Source organism: Varroa destructor, unplaced genomic scaffold, assembly GCF_002443255.2.
Source record: "Varroa destructor unplaced genomic scaffold, Vdes_3.0 BEIS01000003.1, whole genome shotgun sequence".
NCBI lineage: Eukaryota > Metazoa > Arthropoda > Arachnida > Mesostigmata > Varroidae > Varroa > Varroa destructor.
Genome location: NW_019211456.1, coordinates 54874921 through 54890003, shown reverse-complemented (window position 1 = coordinate 54890003; position 15083 = coordinate 54874921). Strand labels below are relative to the sequence as shown.

The 15083-nt window shown below is 37.7% G+C and overlaps 1 protein-coding gene and 1 long non-coding RNA gene across 3 annotated transcripts in view; one reads left to right on the top strand and one right to left on the bottom strand.

Moving 5' to 3' along the window:
* The window catches only part of Gpb5 (Glycoprotein hormone beta 5), a 40173-nt gene extending 27369 nt beyond the window's left edge, over positions 1 to 12804 (bottom strand). The window contains 1 exon segment of the mRNA XM_086982190.1: positions 12670 to 12804. The gene's annotated coding sequence lies outside the window, so the exon portion shown is untranslated.
* The window catches only part of LOC111248004 (uncharacterized), a 113110-nt gene that overhangs the window by 69552 nt on the left and 28475 nt on the right, over positions 1 to 15083 (top strand). The window lies entirely within an intron of this gene.

The window sequence follows — 15083 nt, the reverse complement described above, 5'->3', positions numbered from 1 at the left end:
GGGTACGGCTATTTATATTATATTTGTGAGTGACCCGTAGGCGCGAGTCAGTAGTGAATATGATGGGTGCACAGAAAGCTTCTACAAAAATCCATTACACGACAACTTTCACAGTACTTGCCGCTCGCGGCAAAGGCTAATTTCAATAAAAATACATACATCTAAGGTGACCGACAATCGTCTGGCGTTCCGAACTTGGCTTCTTGGCCAAATAACGACCCTGAAATCGCACCTCAGATAACCTACTAGGTAAACCTGTTCGGAGATTCGTTGAACTTGGTTAACCTTTTTTAGCAATTCTTTCAGGCATAAAGTCTTCGCTGTACACGGCGCAGACTTCCGAAGCTGCTTTAAAAGCTTTCTATCTCGGTAAAAGAAATAGAGTAGACACCATAAAGTGAGTCGATTACGTTGAACGCTTTAGCTTTTAAACGAAGCTTGATTAAACCACTTACCTACAAATACAAACAAAAAAAGAAATTTAATTCAGTACAACCAAAACGTCAATGGAGTCGGCGAAATGCTGGAACAAGCTTCACTTGTGGAAGGCAATAAGATAATACTACTTTCATTCTATACTATTGAGCATCTTGGCAGAAATCAAAAAGTAGTCAACTTCTTTTTTAGCTACAACAATATTTGAAACAGTACATAATAACTATGGTGTTTGTTTGATATTAACAAAAAAAGGGCGATATCTAAAAAAAGGGCGAAGATATCGGATATCTTCGAGACAACTCTTGCGGTAAAATATATAGAATAAAGCAACATTTAATAAGTGAACTAATCCAGAGTATATTAAGGCTTCTGCGCGTGTCTGTGTGAATACGGGAGTTTGGTATTATGCGGTTAATCTAAGAAAAAGATTGTGGCTTCACTGATACAATCATCCAATCTAGCAAACGTTATCTTTTTTTTTTTGAAGAAAGATCAAGAGCCTCATTTACAAAATTCCTTCGGGCTTTTCTAAACTTATATGCATAAGAATCCCTTCTATTGAAATAATTTTTAATCGCTGGAAGGATCCCATATCGTTGAATATACCTATCACTCGCAAAAGTCTGCTGTAAATTATAATTCAAATTCGTTATTTGAAAAAACACTTTCTGTTCTGCCAGACTGGGCTACTTGACTACGAATTCTATTTAACCTTGATTTTGCTCTAGATACCTGGTTATGTCCAAAAATATTTTACCCAAAGTACCGCTTCCAAGAAAACAAAAAGTCATACTGCTGTGTATCTTGTAATAATGAGTTTCTATACAGGGACGGAACGAGGGAATGGGAAGTCCAAAGTTTGAGTTATATATTTTTTCCTAAAGTTATTAAATTACTCAACTATTTACGCAATTGTCTTAAAAGTTAGTTAAAAAACTTGATGCATGTGAAATGCAATGACCGAATTCAGAAAATATTGACTGAACCGACGGGCGGCAAGTAGAGAAGAGATCAGAATTAGAGAAATTTTAAACGACCACGAAATGAAAAAAATGCTCAAGGAAATAAATAGTAATATATTATATATAACATATAATAATATATGATGCCCATGTTGATGAAACATGCAATTTATTAACTTTGCTAAGTAAAAGCTTGCGACTATACTCGTACCCATTACCCAAATGTACACTGTTTATCAACATTATTATTATTATTCTGTGATCTAGAAAATTTCTACATGTACTAGATGATATCATAATCGACATAGAAAAGATAGAGCCGTAAGAGTGTAACAAGCAGTTCTTACAACTGGCGAAAATGGAAAATCTGTAATTACCTATACTCTGGTTAATATAAGCTAGTTATACTAAATAAGAGCTGTTAAAAGAAATACAGAGCTGAGCTTAGTATTGTTGGATCATTGGCGAAGTTAACACTGAAACAGGATCGAGACATAAGGCCTGCCTGGCAAGCGGCGGATAGAAAGCGAGGTTCGCAAGGAACTAGGCCTGATGCTATAAAACTTTTTTTTTTTAAGATTTAAGATGTTGGCAGAAATATGTAGCTGCCTGCAGAATCTCAGAGAATAAAAACTAGGCTGACAGAGACATGTCACGTTAACCAGCAGCATCGCACGGTGAAGAGAACTATTCAGGACGAATAACTAGACAGAATTTGGAACCACTTCCAGGTAGCACTCAGTTGGGGCCACTCTGTTAACAGCTTAATTTTTCTAATGTTTGTACTAAATAAACTAACCGCAACGTCTTGGGTAAGCACTACACAGAGTAGTGCAGGTGAAAAAATCTTCTGGAACATAACTAAATGCCAGTGGCCTTGCAAGACCAAAAATTGAAGGGTTTTGAGGGTATCATTATAAAGGGATCATTGCACAACAGACCAAATATTATTGATATCATCAACTAAACGAATATTCACCTTTAAAAACAAACAACGAGCCAACAGTCTGCCTTTAAGTATTTGTAAATCTGGATTCTTGCACCATCGTTTGCAATGGACAGACGCCATAATCGATAGTGGCAGATTACTTATTGCAAATTTATTCATACTAGTTTCATTTACCTGGCTTTTTGGTACTAAGTTAAGTTAACGCTTGTTTGATGAAGAGTATTTTAACCAGTCTTTCCATGAACTAGCTGCTGCCAGAGCTGGGATCTTCAAAATTAAGAAATTTATAGGGTGTAAGGAATATTTTATCTGTTTCACATTCAAGTCAAAAACACCCTAATCCAAAGGAAATGCATAATGATATATGATACAGTGATCTACGAATCTCTCGTTAGCGGTGATCAATTCTATGACACTCTAAAATGAACTGTCATTTAGACCGATCATTGACTGATCTTTTAAACTTGTCGACTAATTTATTAAATATAGAAAAATTTAACTTTAAAACCCAGCTGTACGATTTGCCGTACGACAGCTCGGTCCATTAGTGACCTGCAACTTTTGCAGGTCACTAATGGATGTTCAAACTCCACAGCTATGAAGCATTCGAGATTAAGGTTGGCCAAGGAGGAATGTTAATGGATGCAAAAAACTTTTTACCGGAAAATGTTATACCTATATTTCACTCTTCTAACAATTTTTCCATTGTACGTAACCTCCAGAGAGCACGCATATGTCTGCGTCGGCGGCCACATTTCAGGCTACTATAGATGATTTATATCGCAAATTCTTTCAAAAGCTCAATGTGAAATTCAAGAGCCTAACAATAAAATATTATGATACAAATTCTAATGGCAAACCGACTAGACTTTGATAAGAATGGGAAAATTTGATTTTGATGTAACTACGACGCCGAGATTTTGAAATGTTTCGACAAAAGGTACCGTCCATCATATATCATAACTACACAGAGACACACAGATCGTTTTGATGGCATGATCTACTGCGGTAGTAGGATAAGCACATCTTATTTATGAGAACAACATATAAATGTTTAATAAACCCTGAGCAATTGCTGGACTATCGGAATTCTTTGCAGTTTCTTGTACCACTCAGGAACAAAGATTTTGAAAAACATAAATCTGTACCATAGTTCTAAACGACCTTCGGACGAGCATCCAGTTTGGATACTAAAAACGGGTTTCCTTGAAAAGTTCTCCCCTTCAAAGAATTTTTAATCCAATTTATGTTTTATCATCAATCCGCAGATTTTTATAAATATTTCAACCAAGAGTGTATAGTTGACCCTGTCAAATAATCGAACTTACTTAAATTAATGCAACGGTACTGAAACATTATCGTAAAATTTCTAGAATATAATCGTCGTGTGACTGAAAATGGTGCCAGCAAGAAACTGGTACAAATCCTGTAGCAAACTCATGTAACCTATTAGGTATATAAATCTTTGTGGATATTTTTCTAATTATGGTACGGTTTGAAAGACGAACATGTTTGCATATAATATTGGTCATCCGTAATGTGGGAAACTCCAACATGCTTCGTTTTTAGCTGTTTAAGCAGCGACATTATGTTAACTTCACTAATCAACCATGGTCATGAATAGGCAGATCGGCTCTAGAAAAAATATATTTATTCTCGAATTAGTAAACGAACCAGTAAACGACATTTTTTAACTGAATTTTGCATTAACGGCAAGTATTTGTCTTTGGCTAATAGTCTAGAATGACCTGGGCTTAAAATTGCCACAGAAAATAGGGAAGCTAGACATTAACTTGGCTCTTACGTCCTCAGAAAGCATTTACACGATAGAAGAAAGATAGAAGAAAGAATTTACACGATATTCACGATATAGAAGTCTGGCCTTCTGGTCTTTATAAAAAAGACTGTAACATGCGTTCTGTATACGCTCAATATATAATCTGTATATAGAACCCCCTTGACAGTATTTTAATGCTGTTTTCGAGTATAGAATATTTATTGGGAAATATTTTAAGCGTACATATCCAACGAAGCACAACTATGCCAAGTAATACATGTTTTAACGACATTGAGTTTATTTCCGTAGTCTTCGCGGAATTCAGCACAAGTACAGCCTTACTTTAGACCAAATACCGCTAATCTTTTTAAAAAAGTCGGAGGGACTCCCGCGATAGTTTGAGTATTGTCTACACCCGCTGTTTTGACAACTAAGTAGTTCGCATTATGTTTCCCGAATTTATTGTAACGGTTTTTTTCATAAAAAGAAAATCGCCCTTACTGCCAGAAATTTGCCAGTATAAGGCTACATAATGAAAAATATAATCATTGATGCTGTATATTATATCGTCATCAAGCAAGCTGTTTGAAGCCCACTAACATAGCTTCTGAAAAAAAAACACTGTACTAGCATACAACTCCTGAAAGTATACCATGACAGAGCTTTCCCATGCAGCCGAGCTCTACCTCTGTAAACGACGTACTTCGGTTGCTCGCCTGCCTTTGACGTAATTGATCATAATATTGCTACTAGCGTTTCTAGATTTTAGGGTCATTGCTTAGTGCCGGTTCTATCTCACAGATCTTGGAGGTGAAAATTGGTGATTCTATGTCCCGAGATGCTAGTTTCCTCGAAGTACCTCACGGTTTTAATATAGGTCTTGTAGGCAATATTTATATGAGACCCAGGCGTGCGTCTTTAACAACTAGGTATCATATACAGAATGTGCATAATTAGGCTTGCAATACAGACAGAACCTCGAAATAGCAGTAGCACACTAGAAAATCAAAAAGCTATTAAGTAGCGTATCTTCTTAGTAGTGTGCGACAAATTGAATGGAGATATCGGTCCTGAAATGCGTTGTCGTAAAGCTTGGCTCTGGCGGCACGCTATGCTGTGGTATTTAGATTAGCAGACTACTGAAGAAGTAGTTGCTTACAAAGATTTGCAAGCTATATTTGACAAACAGACGAATCATATTGCGGACGTAGCTAGGGCAGCTTCCCGTATCAGTAACTTGATTTGTACTGTGTCTCTAGTATAAGAACTGCTTAAGCTTTTATAATTAGGTGACACTGTTTTCATTCAAGTAGGCGTATTGTGGTCATATCAATGTCCCTTTACAAAAAATGCATTAGTTTGCTTTAGTCTATACAGAAAAGGTTTACAAAATGTGTTTTCCGGCTGTGCAATACTTCAAGTCATCCTTTCTAGTCTCGTTGAACTCCATTATAGTGTTGATCTTCGAGTGTACTTTCCTTGAAAATGTCAAATTTAAAGATTTTGACACGAAATATTATGTGAGAAGTGGCTTTTCAATTCGGCTGTCTGAGATCGTGTCTACTAACATGATTCCTGATTAACTTATTTTTGGATATGCCTACCGTATACACCAGCAAAGCCGCCCAATTAAATTATATTATCTCCCTTTTAATGAAGGACCCCACCGGCCCATTAAGGAGTTAGTCTCCGTTCAAAATAAAATTAAACTGATATTACACGTTCAAAAGTGCTAATTCTCGGATGCTTTAAGTAAAATGTAAAGCTGCGCCACATACCATCTGCATCAATCTACATAGCGCTGATAGGCTTTTTTTTTTTACTGGTTTACTGAAAAGCCGACCGCAGCGCAGGTTGGAGCTGATTATCCATTTCTTTATATTTGATGAGGGTTTACGTCTAATTTCAGCGAACTATACCAAATAATAATATGCCTAATACACTAACAATAAGGGCATAATAAATCATATATACTGCACAATATGTCTAGTAAAATTTAATTAAACAGTATAGTTTGATACTTGCTTGAACAGTCACTGTCAGCCTCTGACACCCGATGAACTCGATTTTTATTCATGCCTGTATTTTCCCATATATTGCGAGGCAATGCAGAGATTTGCATAAGGGCAGACGCGTTTTTTTTAGCATTGCAATCATTATACCAGATAGCTGAGGCAAGGATGGCGCCGAATCTTCTGGTATTAGAAGCATCGCGTCTGTTCTGTGGATTGGTATATAGCTATCTCATCGATCGCTGCAAAAAGAGTTTTCTAAATGTTTTCAGTAAGCCTCATTCATCACAAGTTTTAAGCAATCGCAATCGAAAACTTTAATCTACTTCTCTGAATTTTGCTCCATTGATTCAGTGAAATGGCTCTTCCATATGGGAACTATTTGGTAAGATTAAATACGAAACCTTATTCATAGTTGATAAAATCGACTAGGCGTTAGAGTATGTCGATGCATGATTTATTTGGCCGGAACTTCTAATGGATAACTGCAAGGCTGGACAAAAATGGAAGAACATAATAAATTCAGTCGAATTTTAATCAATAATCTTTGCTGGTAGTAGTCAAAAGTTTCATATGTATACACAAATCAACAACACAGTATTCCAATATCAGAGAAGGTACATAGAACCATCTAAAAACTTTGCGCCATACAGACTATCCAATCTGCCTAAATGTGGCGCTAGGAGACAATCAGCGGCATGATGTCTATCACAATCGTCCCCCGCACCTCAAACATTTACGTGTTTCGTCAGGCTCGTGAAAACCTGGTTTCCTGCAGAGCTTAGAGTGACCACATGTATATTTAGTCGGTTCATCCCGATCTAGTCGTTAGCCAAGGTAAAGAAATCTGTGTCAATCTCCGTGAATATTCGCTTCCAATTCCTAAGTTTGTCTTAAAGGCTTCTGTTATTGAGAGCTCAGGGTAATGCCGTAGGTTTTTTTTAACAGCAATGACGAGTCGGCTACAAGATCCACGAAACGATATTCGGTCTCAGTGCTCTTTTTTAGAAGAAGAAGGTTTTTAAAAAGTTTAAATTGTCGAGGCTATCTACTAAAATCCTCTCAAATGACACGTACCTCTATACTGCCGAGAGCGGTTGCGACGGGCAAGCCGTGAGGCCTTCAATTACGTCATCCATGCGATTAACATTCTTTTCTACCTCTAAGCAGTCCTGCTTCTGCAGTTCACGGAAAAACCCCAAATACAGAAACTATTTTACATAGGTAAGAGGCGATCCGACGAGGTACAAAGTATCAGTGTTTGCTGTTGTGCCTCCTTTTCGAAACTTTATAGTCTCCGCTGTGGTCACGCTTACGGCCTGCCTTAAATTTGAGACTGCCACCCGGAACTAGACCAAAGCTAGCTGCACTTTGAACCTGTTTGATTCATGTAACACTGCTTCGATGATTGCGGCCGATTTCATCGAAAGGCCTTTCAGAAAGATGGAAAATAAGAGTAGGCTTAAATTGTCCCACGAAGAACGGGACAGCGGCCAATTCGTCGTCGACGGTTATTTTGATTTTTTTGGTTGGAGAAGGTTGAAGACAGTCATAGGAACACTCACCTCAGTCAGCATGAGCGTAACATTGTCCCTAGGCGCTGAGTCGAAGGCTGCCTTAAAGTCGACAAACACCATGTATAGTGTTATTTTGCCGCGTGGCCAGTGCCCTCTTAACGCGAGCCATCTGTATGCTATACGTCGCTTCTGTGGAGCATTTGCTCCGGAACCAACGGTGCCCGCTTTCTAAATAACTGCCTAATCTCTTAATCACCAAGCTGGAGAACAACTTATAATAAACATTTTTTCGCTATTCCTCACTGTGAATGCGACACGCTTGGGTGATCCCTTCCTTTGGGAACAACTAACCGATTAGCACACTCCACTAGGCTGGGAGTGCACTAATAGGTAAACATATATTAAATACTACACGAAGCCAGAGCGACGGCGCATCTAGGATGTCCGTTGCAGATCCTATGTAGAATTCATAAGGGCTTGCATTAGCTCCCGCATTATGAGGTCTTGACGAAAAAAACTGAGTCATACTGAGATGGCCCACCCTTCTTACGTTACGACGAAAAGGGCACTGAGCGTAGTATCGCGTACTTTGACGTAAGGAAATGATTTATGATAGAACATAATGAATACTCTTTAAGAACTAGTTGTGCTTTTCTAAACATAGGTTACAAATCCGAGGGGAATTTTTTATCAAGTGTTTTAAAGCATATCCTTGATCTTCAATATGCGACAAAGAGAGCAATCAATTAATGATCCTTTTTTAATATAGACTCCTTATTTCTATTCATTACGCATCCAAACGGATCCTATACGATATCAATCATATATTAGTTCGAAACTAGACACAGGAGGCCATTTTCAAACTACGTATCCTTATATTACGTAATAATTTGATTATTTCAAGGGTATCGACCTACATATTTTTAAACTTAATGTATCTTTACTAGATACGAGCTACTCGACGTTCTAAACCCACTTTTTCTAAAAGATGTTTTCCTGTCTCGTTCTCTAATTTGGTTTCCCCAAAACAGCAAGGGAAATTGCTGTAGTAAAACACATTGTAGTTTCTGCTGCTATGTGTTTTTAATATTGACGATTTTCGAGTAGTCGATAATTACGCCGTAACAAAATTAATTTCCTACATTTATCAAAAAATAAAATTGATTTCAGATATTTCTGCAAGTATGGGAGAAATCCTTATTTAGCTAGATAATTGTCAAAAAATTATATTATTATTCGATTGATTACAGTTGTCAGGTATATAAAATTTTGTTGCGCTAACGCACGCTCTGGAGTTATCGTATTAACAGAAGGGAAACTGAAATAGGCAGATTATTAACAGACAAATGTGAAGTTTCTTTTCAAAATGCTGTGATTGTGAAAGTGGGTATTATATATATATAACCTTGAAGCTAGTGCAGAACTATAATCATAGCCCTTGGCCGCTCTAGCTTATAGGTCGACTACATACAATTTTTCTTCAGTGTTTCGCCGGAGATATTCTTCAGGAACTACGTAATTCAATGTAGTGATCAATCGCTTAGATAATTGCCTTTGTTTGTAATATTCTCTCTAGATTTGTCTTGTTTATCATAGTGATCGCGCGCACTGATGGATTTGTTTTATAGTGCCTTCGCTTTTTCAAAGGAAAGTGCGGTGGCATAGCGTTTCTTTCGGTAACGGCTAGCACATTATTTTACATAAAGAACTTCAATTTGTGGAACGGATAATGCACATTGATCAAACTGATGCAAGACAATCTTGCAGAGACCGTCTCAGTTCAGCCTAAACATCTTCTGTTAACTTATGCAGCAGGTAGGTAAACCTACCGAATAAAAATATTTTATATATAACAATATTTTTTGTGGTACACGATCGCAACGAGTTATAAAACGAGACAATCGGGCGGTCGATTTGATTTAAAACGGCGAATCCGCTTAGGATGAAATTAGAAGATCGGGAGTAGAATTGTTCTGATGCGTCATAGATGCGGTATCTGAAGTCTAAGATCTTGAACATTAGGATTAGCGAGATTTTTTGGAGCGATCTGGTCTCAGACATGGAGTTACAGATTTAGGACTAACCGTAAACCTGACGAAGATGGAGGCATGAGAGGCACAACAGAAACCACTGACACCTTATAGATTGTCAGATTGCCTTTCGTTTAGATGAACCATTTCCGTACTTGGAGTGGCTCTTCTTTGCGAACAACAGCAATTTCAATGCACACGTTACCGAAAGGTGTAGAAAGGCAGTGTTAATGGCATGGGCGATCGAATCATTTCGTCGCTTGTTCTTTGGAGCTGCTCTGAAATTGTTTGGCTTCAAGCTAGCTCCGATCGCGGCCTACGGGATAAGTGCTCTTTGGGAAGATATTACAGTGGAGATCCTCGAGCAAATAAATCGCATCAAAGCCTCCTTTCCCAAAAACGTACTGGGATCACACGTAATGATCCGATATCGCCTCGCGTATTTTCGGGCCGACCCACCACTGCTGTCTAAAGACCCCGCCCTCGCTTTGAGCTCTCAGCAACGTAAGCTCTCAAAATTAACTTTGGGATCTGAGAGCTAAGCTTCGAGGAGATCGATGGCCTCGAAGAGGAATGTCAAGTACAATGGGACGAATTGACTACCTATGGTGTGGATCCTACCATAAACTCTAGACGAACTTGCCGATAGAGGTCGACCCCCCATATGGGGAATAAATTGTCATAAATATCATGCCACTCGTTGACCTTTGGAAGCATCTTCAAAACATCTAGCGAATTTTTAAACTAGTTTTATAAACTCAACAAGACTAGTATAACCCATATGGCGTAAAATGTTCCATGTGCCCTCTTTAACATTAGTGTATTGTATTGTTGGCTTGTGTATATGGAGTTTGTGGCTACTAGCAGCAAAAATGGATTCACATTTGCCGGTAGTAGTCAAAGACTTCATATAAAGCCTTAAAATAAAATTTCATTGACTTTTATTATTATAGTATTAGCAAACTGCAATCAAGCTGTACTCATATACAAACTTTTCGACCGCATAGAATCCATACTTTTCCTGAGCCGAGTGACCAATGTAATCATCGGGATGGAGGAACATGTATTTTTTTTTATTGTCAGGGGTGTCGTTCCGACATAACAAAATTATCTTCAAATCTGTATTTTCTCATAACCAAATAAGTTTAAATGTTGTTTTTTAATTGTGATAGGTGTCATTCTTTAACTTTAACCCTTTGCAATCTAAGCGCGTTCATTCGTGTATTTGAACTGCAAACAGAACCCGCATCAGACTATAATACCTTTGTATTGCGGCGTATCGCGAAACGTAGAGATCTAGTAATTGTTCTCCTAACCGATTTACTTAATTGACAGTACTTGAAGCATTTTCCAAATCCGCAAGGCGTAATATCATAGTGTCCTTCATTTAACTTGATAATATATAATTGCATAATATAATTGACGTACGGCAGAGATGAGTTTACCGCAAATATTGAGATCACTGCTAGTTATAAACTTGTGTTGTAGATAACTTACGCCTGGCACTAAAATGTTATTTTATTAATATACATATTTGGTGATAAACAATTATATCAAGCCAGGTGAATACAGTTTTAGTTATTTTTCAAGCCATTTATTGAGAATCTGTACTATAAATGTATGATACAAACATAACGTCACATCGATTTAGAGAAAAGGATGCGAACAGTAACATACTCTTATGATATGATTAATAATAATAGAAGACAGTATTGAAACATTGTTCTTAAAAGAACTCCGTGCATAATTTTTTTGCAACACGAAAACATCTGCAGGATTTAGCCTTGTCCTGTGGCCTGCAATAAATGGTAAATAGGGTTACATGCATAATTGTCTCACCTGTCAAAAAAGGCAGTGAGAGAACTTGGTTTCCAATTATTGCAAAACAAATCCTGTTACTTTCTTGGTAGGCGCAATTAAGGATTCTTTAAGATACTCAGCTCGATGCTTAATCCACGACTTACATATTAGCCTATTTCATTCAAAATTGCGTGTCTGTAGACTGCCGTATTCCGAAAGTACCTTTTATATTTAGCTAGCGGTACAAATTTAGAAAGCAAGTATTGTGCACACTTCTCAAACAAATACAACTATCGGTTTAGTAAAGTCAGTAACAGATATTTTAAGCTAACTCATTTAGTGTTCGAAATCAATGGCTAAGTGATAAATCTCTGTTTTTGAAGCCATCCTATTGCTAGAATATATTGAAAATTAATTTAGTTATTAAGCTTATCTGTCTTAGTCAATATCTACATATTTAGGGATGCTAGAAATTAAGGTACAAAGGTTGCAGCTCTGTGTCCCTTTTAATTCGAAACAGAAGCTTGTCGTTGGCTGCGACCATCTGTTTTTGCGCTTAGTCTAACTATTAAATCATTCATACAAGAATTATCTCCCTACTTTCTGCTCCAGGGTCTCTCGACTTCATGATGGGTACCATAAGAAGCTTCATCTAAAACGTGTATTTGGTGCCACGCTAATCCATTGAATTCAATTCTTATGTTGGTATATGTAGCTTAAAAACGACTTGGCTTACATAGATTCTTCGAAGTAATATCAAACTATATCCCGAACCTTATGAAAGGCTCCAGGGTCTAGTGCGTAAGAGTCCCACGGTACCAGGCAAAGAACAAAGCTACGAAGCCTGGTCTGCATAATGCATTTGCCCTCAGCCTCCAAAAAAAAAAAAGGATTCTTGACCTAGTGCGAGCACTGGGTGGCACTGCGAAGAATTCGGAATTAACCATATATTGACGCACCCAACAGTCACAAGTTTCAAAAGCCAGGTAGCCTAGCTTTACCTGCACAAGGTACTTCACATTCTAGGATGATTCCCTGATATTTATTCAACGCATCTAATTAATATCTTTTTTTTTTTGCGTAAACATTTATAGATTTCCTTCGTGTCTTCGAGCGCTTGAATAGTATTCAGCCGTACAACTACAAACGTAGGAACCGTTTTAATAGATAAACATTAAACTTACCCTACATCTCCATATTTGCCACAGCCGACTCAAACCGATGTTGGGCTACGCCTCGAAGAAGTCTTTGAACAAGCTTAAGTGGGCGTTTATGCGACCTGTCGTGAAAGCCCGCAACTGTTTCCGATGCCCTAGCCTATGCCCAGACTTCGAGTAGTTAAAAAATCGCGGTTCTGGACACAACGTGATTTCCTTCATACTTTCTATCAAATGCTTAGACTGGGCTGCCATCTTGAAGCTGGACCGATCACTTTGTTCATCATCGTGTTGATTTGTTTCTAGGCAATTTGGCTTTGACAAGGCGCATTGCTCTCACAGCTACCACTCTAGGTATTACACATTGTTACTAGCTTAAATACTGTAATTACGCAATGATGCATTTTTATATTCTATATATTACTGTTAAGAGGTGATATATAAGTATTTAAAAAAATTGGCAACATATATTCGTGTCGACGTTGCCTCTTTGTATGTTTTTTATATTTGCGTATAACTTCGATAAGCATATGATTTCGACTATAAGATTATTATGGCTTTGATGATAACTTCTATTCGGGACCTAAAATCCTATTCAGATCATTTTCAAAAATTCCTTTTGAAAATTTGCGGATGAATTTTTATTAGCAAACATAACGAGTAAAGCGATGTTAATAAATGTAAGTTAACTAACATTTTTGGCCTATTAGTTGAAGAAGTCCCGAAGATCCTACAATATAAAGTGACAGTGAATGAAACCGCTTTCTTTCTTGGCTTCAGTGATCCCTTAATCCTTCCATCTCATCTCCATTTTGTATTTTTCGCTTTGCTGCTTTCTCTTCTTCGTATTTTTCGAATGTAGCCAAGTGAAAAATTTATAATCTCGGCGGGGTTAATTCGACTCGAAAACACTGGACAAAAGATGATCGCTAATGAATACGAATTTGTATCGGTCATGACGAGTTTGTAGTTTTGTTTCTATAAAGAACTGGTTTTATCTGATACAACGAATAAAGGGTGAACGCATGACGGCTATAACGAATATTTTACGGTAGTAGTAAATTTCTCGTAGTAGCGTAGGAAAATAAAAGCAGGCTTACAGTTGAAAAGGAAGATATAGTAGGTGTGTTAAGAGACGTTTATATACAAAACCATATGCTTAAAGTTGCTATTAATTTTATAGAACATGTTTATTGTTTTATAACGATGGCCTCACAGCCCTGTCTACTTGATCACGAAAAGGCTCGAAGATACCACCTCTGCCTTTTTTTAATTTTCTCGTAACTCTCAGGCTTACCTTCATGTATAGTTTCTTGTCTCTATTATTTTTCCCCATGCATCTGCCATGCACGTTCATAATGCTGGATTTGGGTCTATATACACAGCCTTTGTTCTCACAAACACACAAAAAAGCTCTTAGATACTATAGTATATACACTAGTGTAGTATGTGCGGTAGTATAAATACCTCTTTACTCTAGAAAAAAAAATGCGGAAAGATTTTTACCAAACACAGCTATGATCTTTTTTAAAAATACGAATAGATCGAATCTAGTGAAGAGGTCGGCGCATGCTCCACGTTTTCATGTGCGTCGCAAAAGTACTTATGCAAATGCATTCATCCGGTGAAGGTCAGCTGTTGGATGCTTTATCCTCAAGGCCGACATTAGATGCTACACGATAATATGCGTAAATAGACGTGCTACGTTTAGATCAGTGTTTTACTACATGATGGTATACTTATATTAACTATTTTGTAAACGACCGTAAGCTCGGTACTATGTACAAACGATTTAATAAATGGTGTGACATGCACAAAGTTCGGTTGTCGATATATTTGCAACGAATGTTGTTAAAACATGGTGAAGTTCGCCTATAAAAACGACTCACTCTTAAGTGGCGCAGATGTCCGAGTTCATACCACGGTAACAGTAGATCTCACTGCTCAAGTTGCGCCTACCCGGACTGCTAAACGCAAGGTTGTGTCACGATGCCTATCATTTATGTAACAAACTCTTTGAACGCGTCCACAAAGCTCTCGTGATACCTGGTGTAATTAACGCTAAAGTCTTCTCAGACCGATTGGTTCCCTGGGAAGGCACAAATCGTACTTGATTGCACAGAGCATTTAGATAAGATTCAGGTTTTTAGCTGACATACAACCTATGTTTTCAACGTTAGCGTTCATTTTCGAAGAGGCTTATTGAAAAACGTACGTGTTGCACGGGCAAAGGTATCTTGGAAAAAAAACAGAAGCTGAAGGCCCGCCTAATCACCGATGCACTGCATCAGCCATACAAGGTAACACACCACGGCAGTCTGGTTTCTTGCCCTTATTAATGCCTCGATCCTCATCAGTTGTTTCTTAGGATATGTTCGCATTATGGAATACGATACTTCGTCCGGTGCAAATTTTCTCCGTGTCGTCGGCGAAGCAATTTT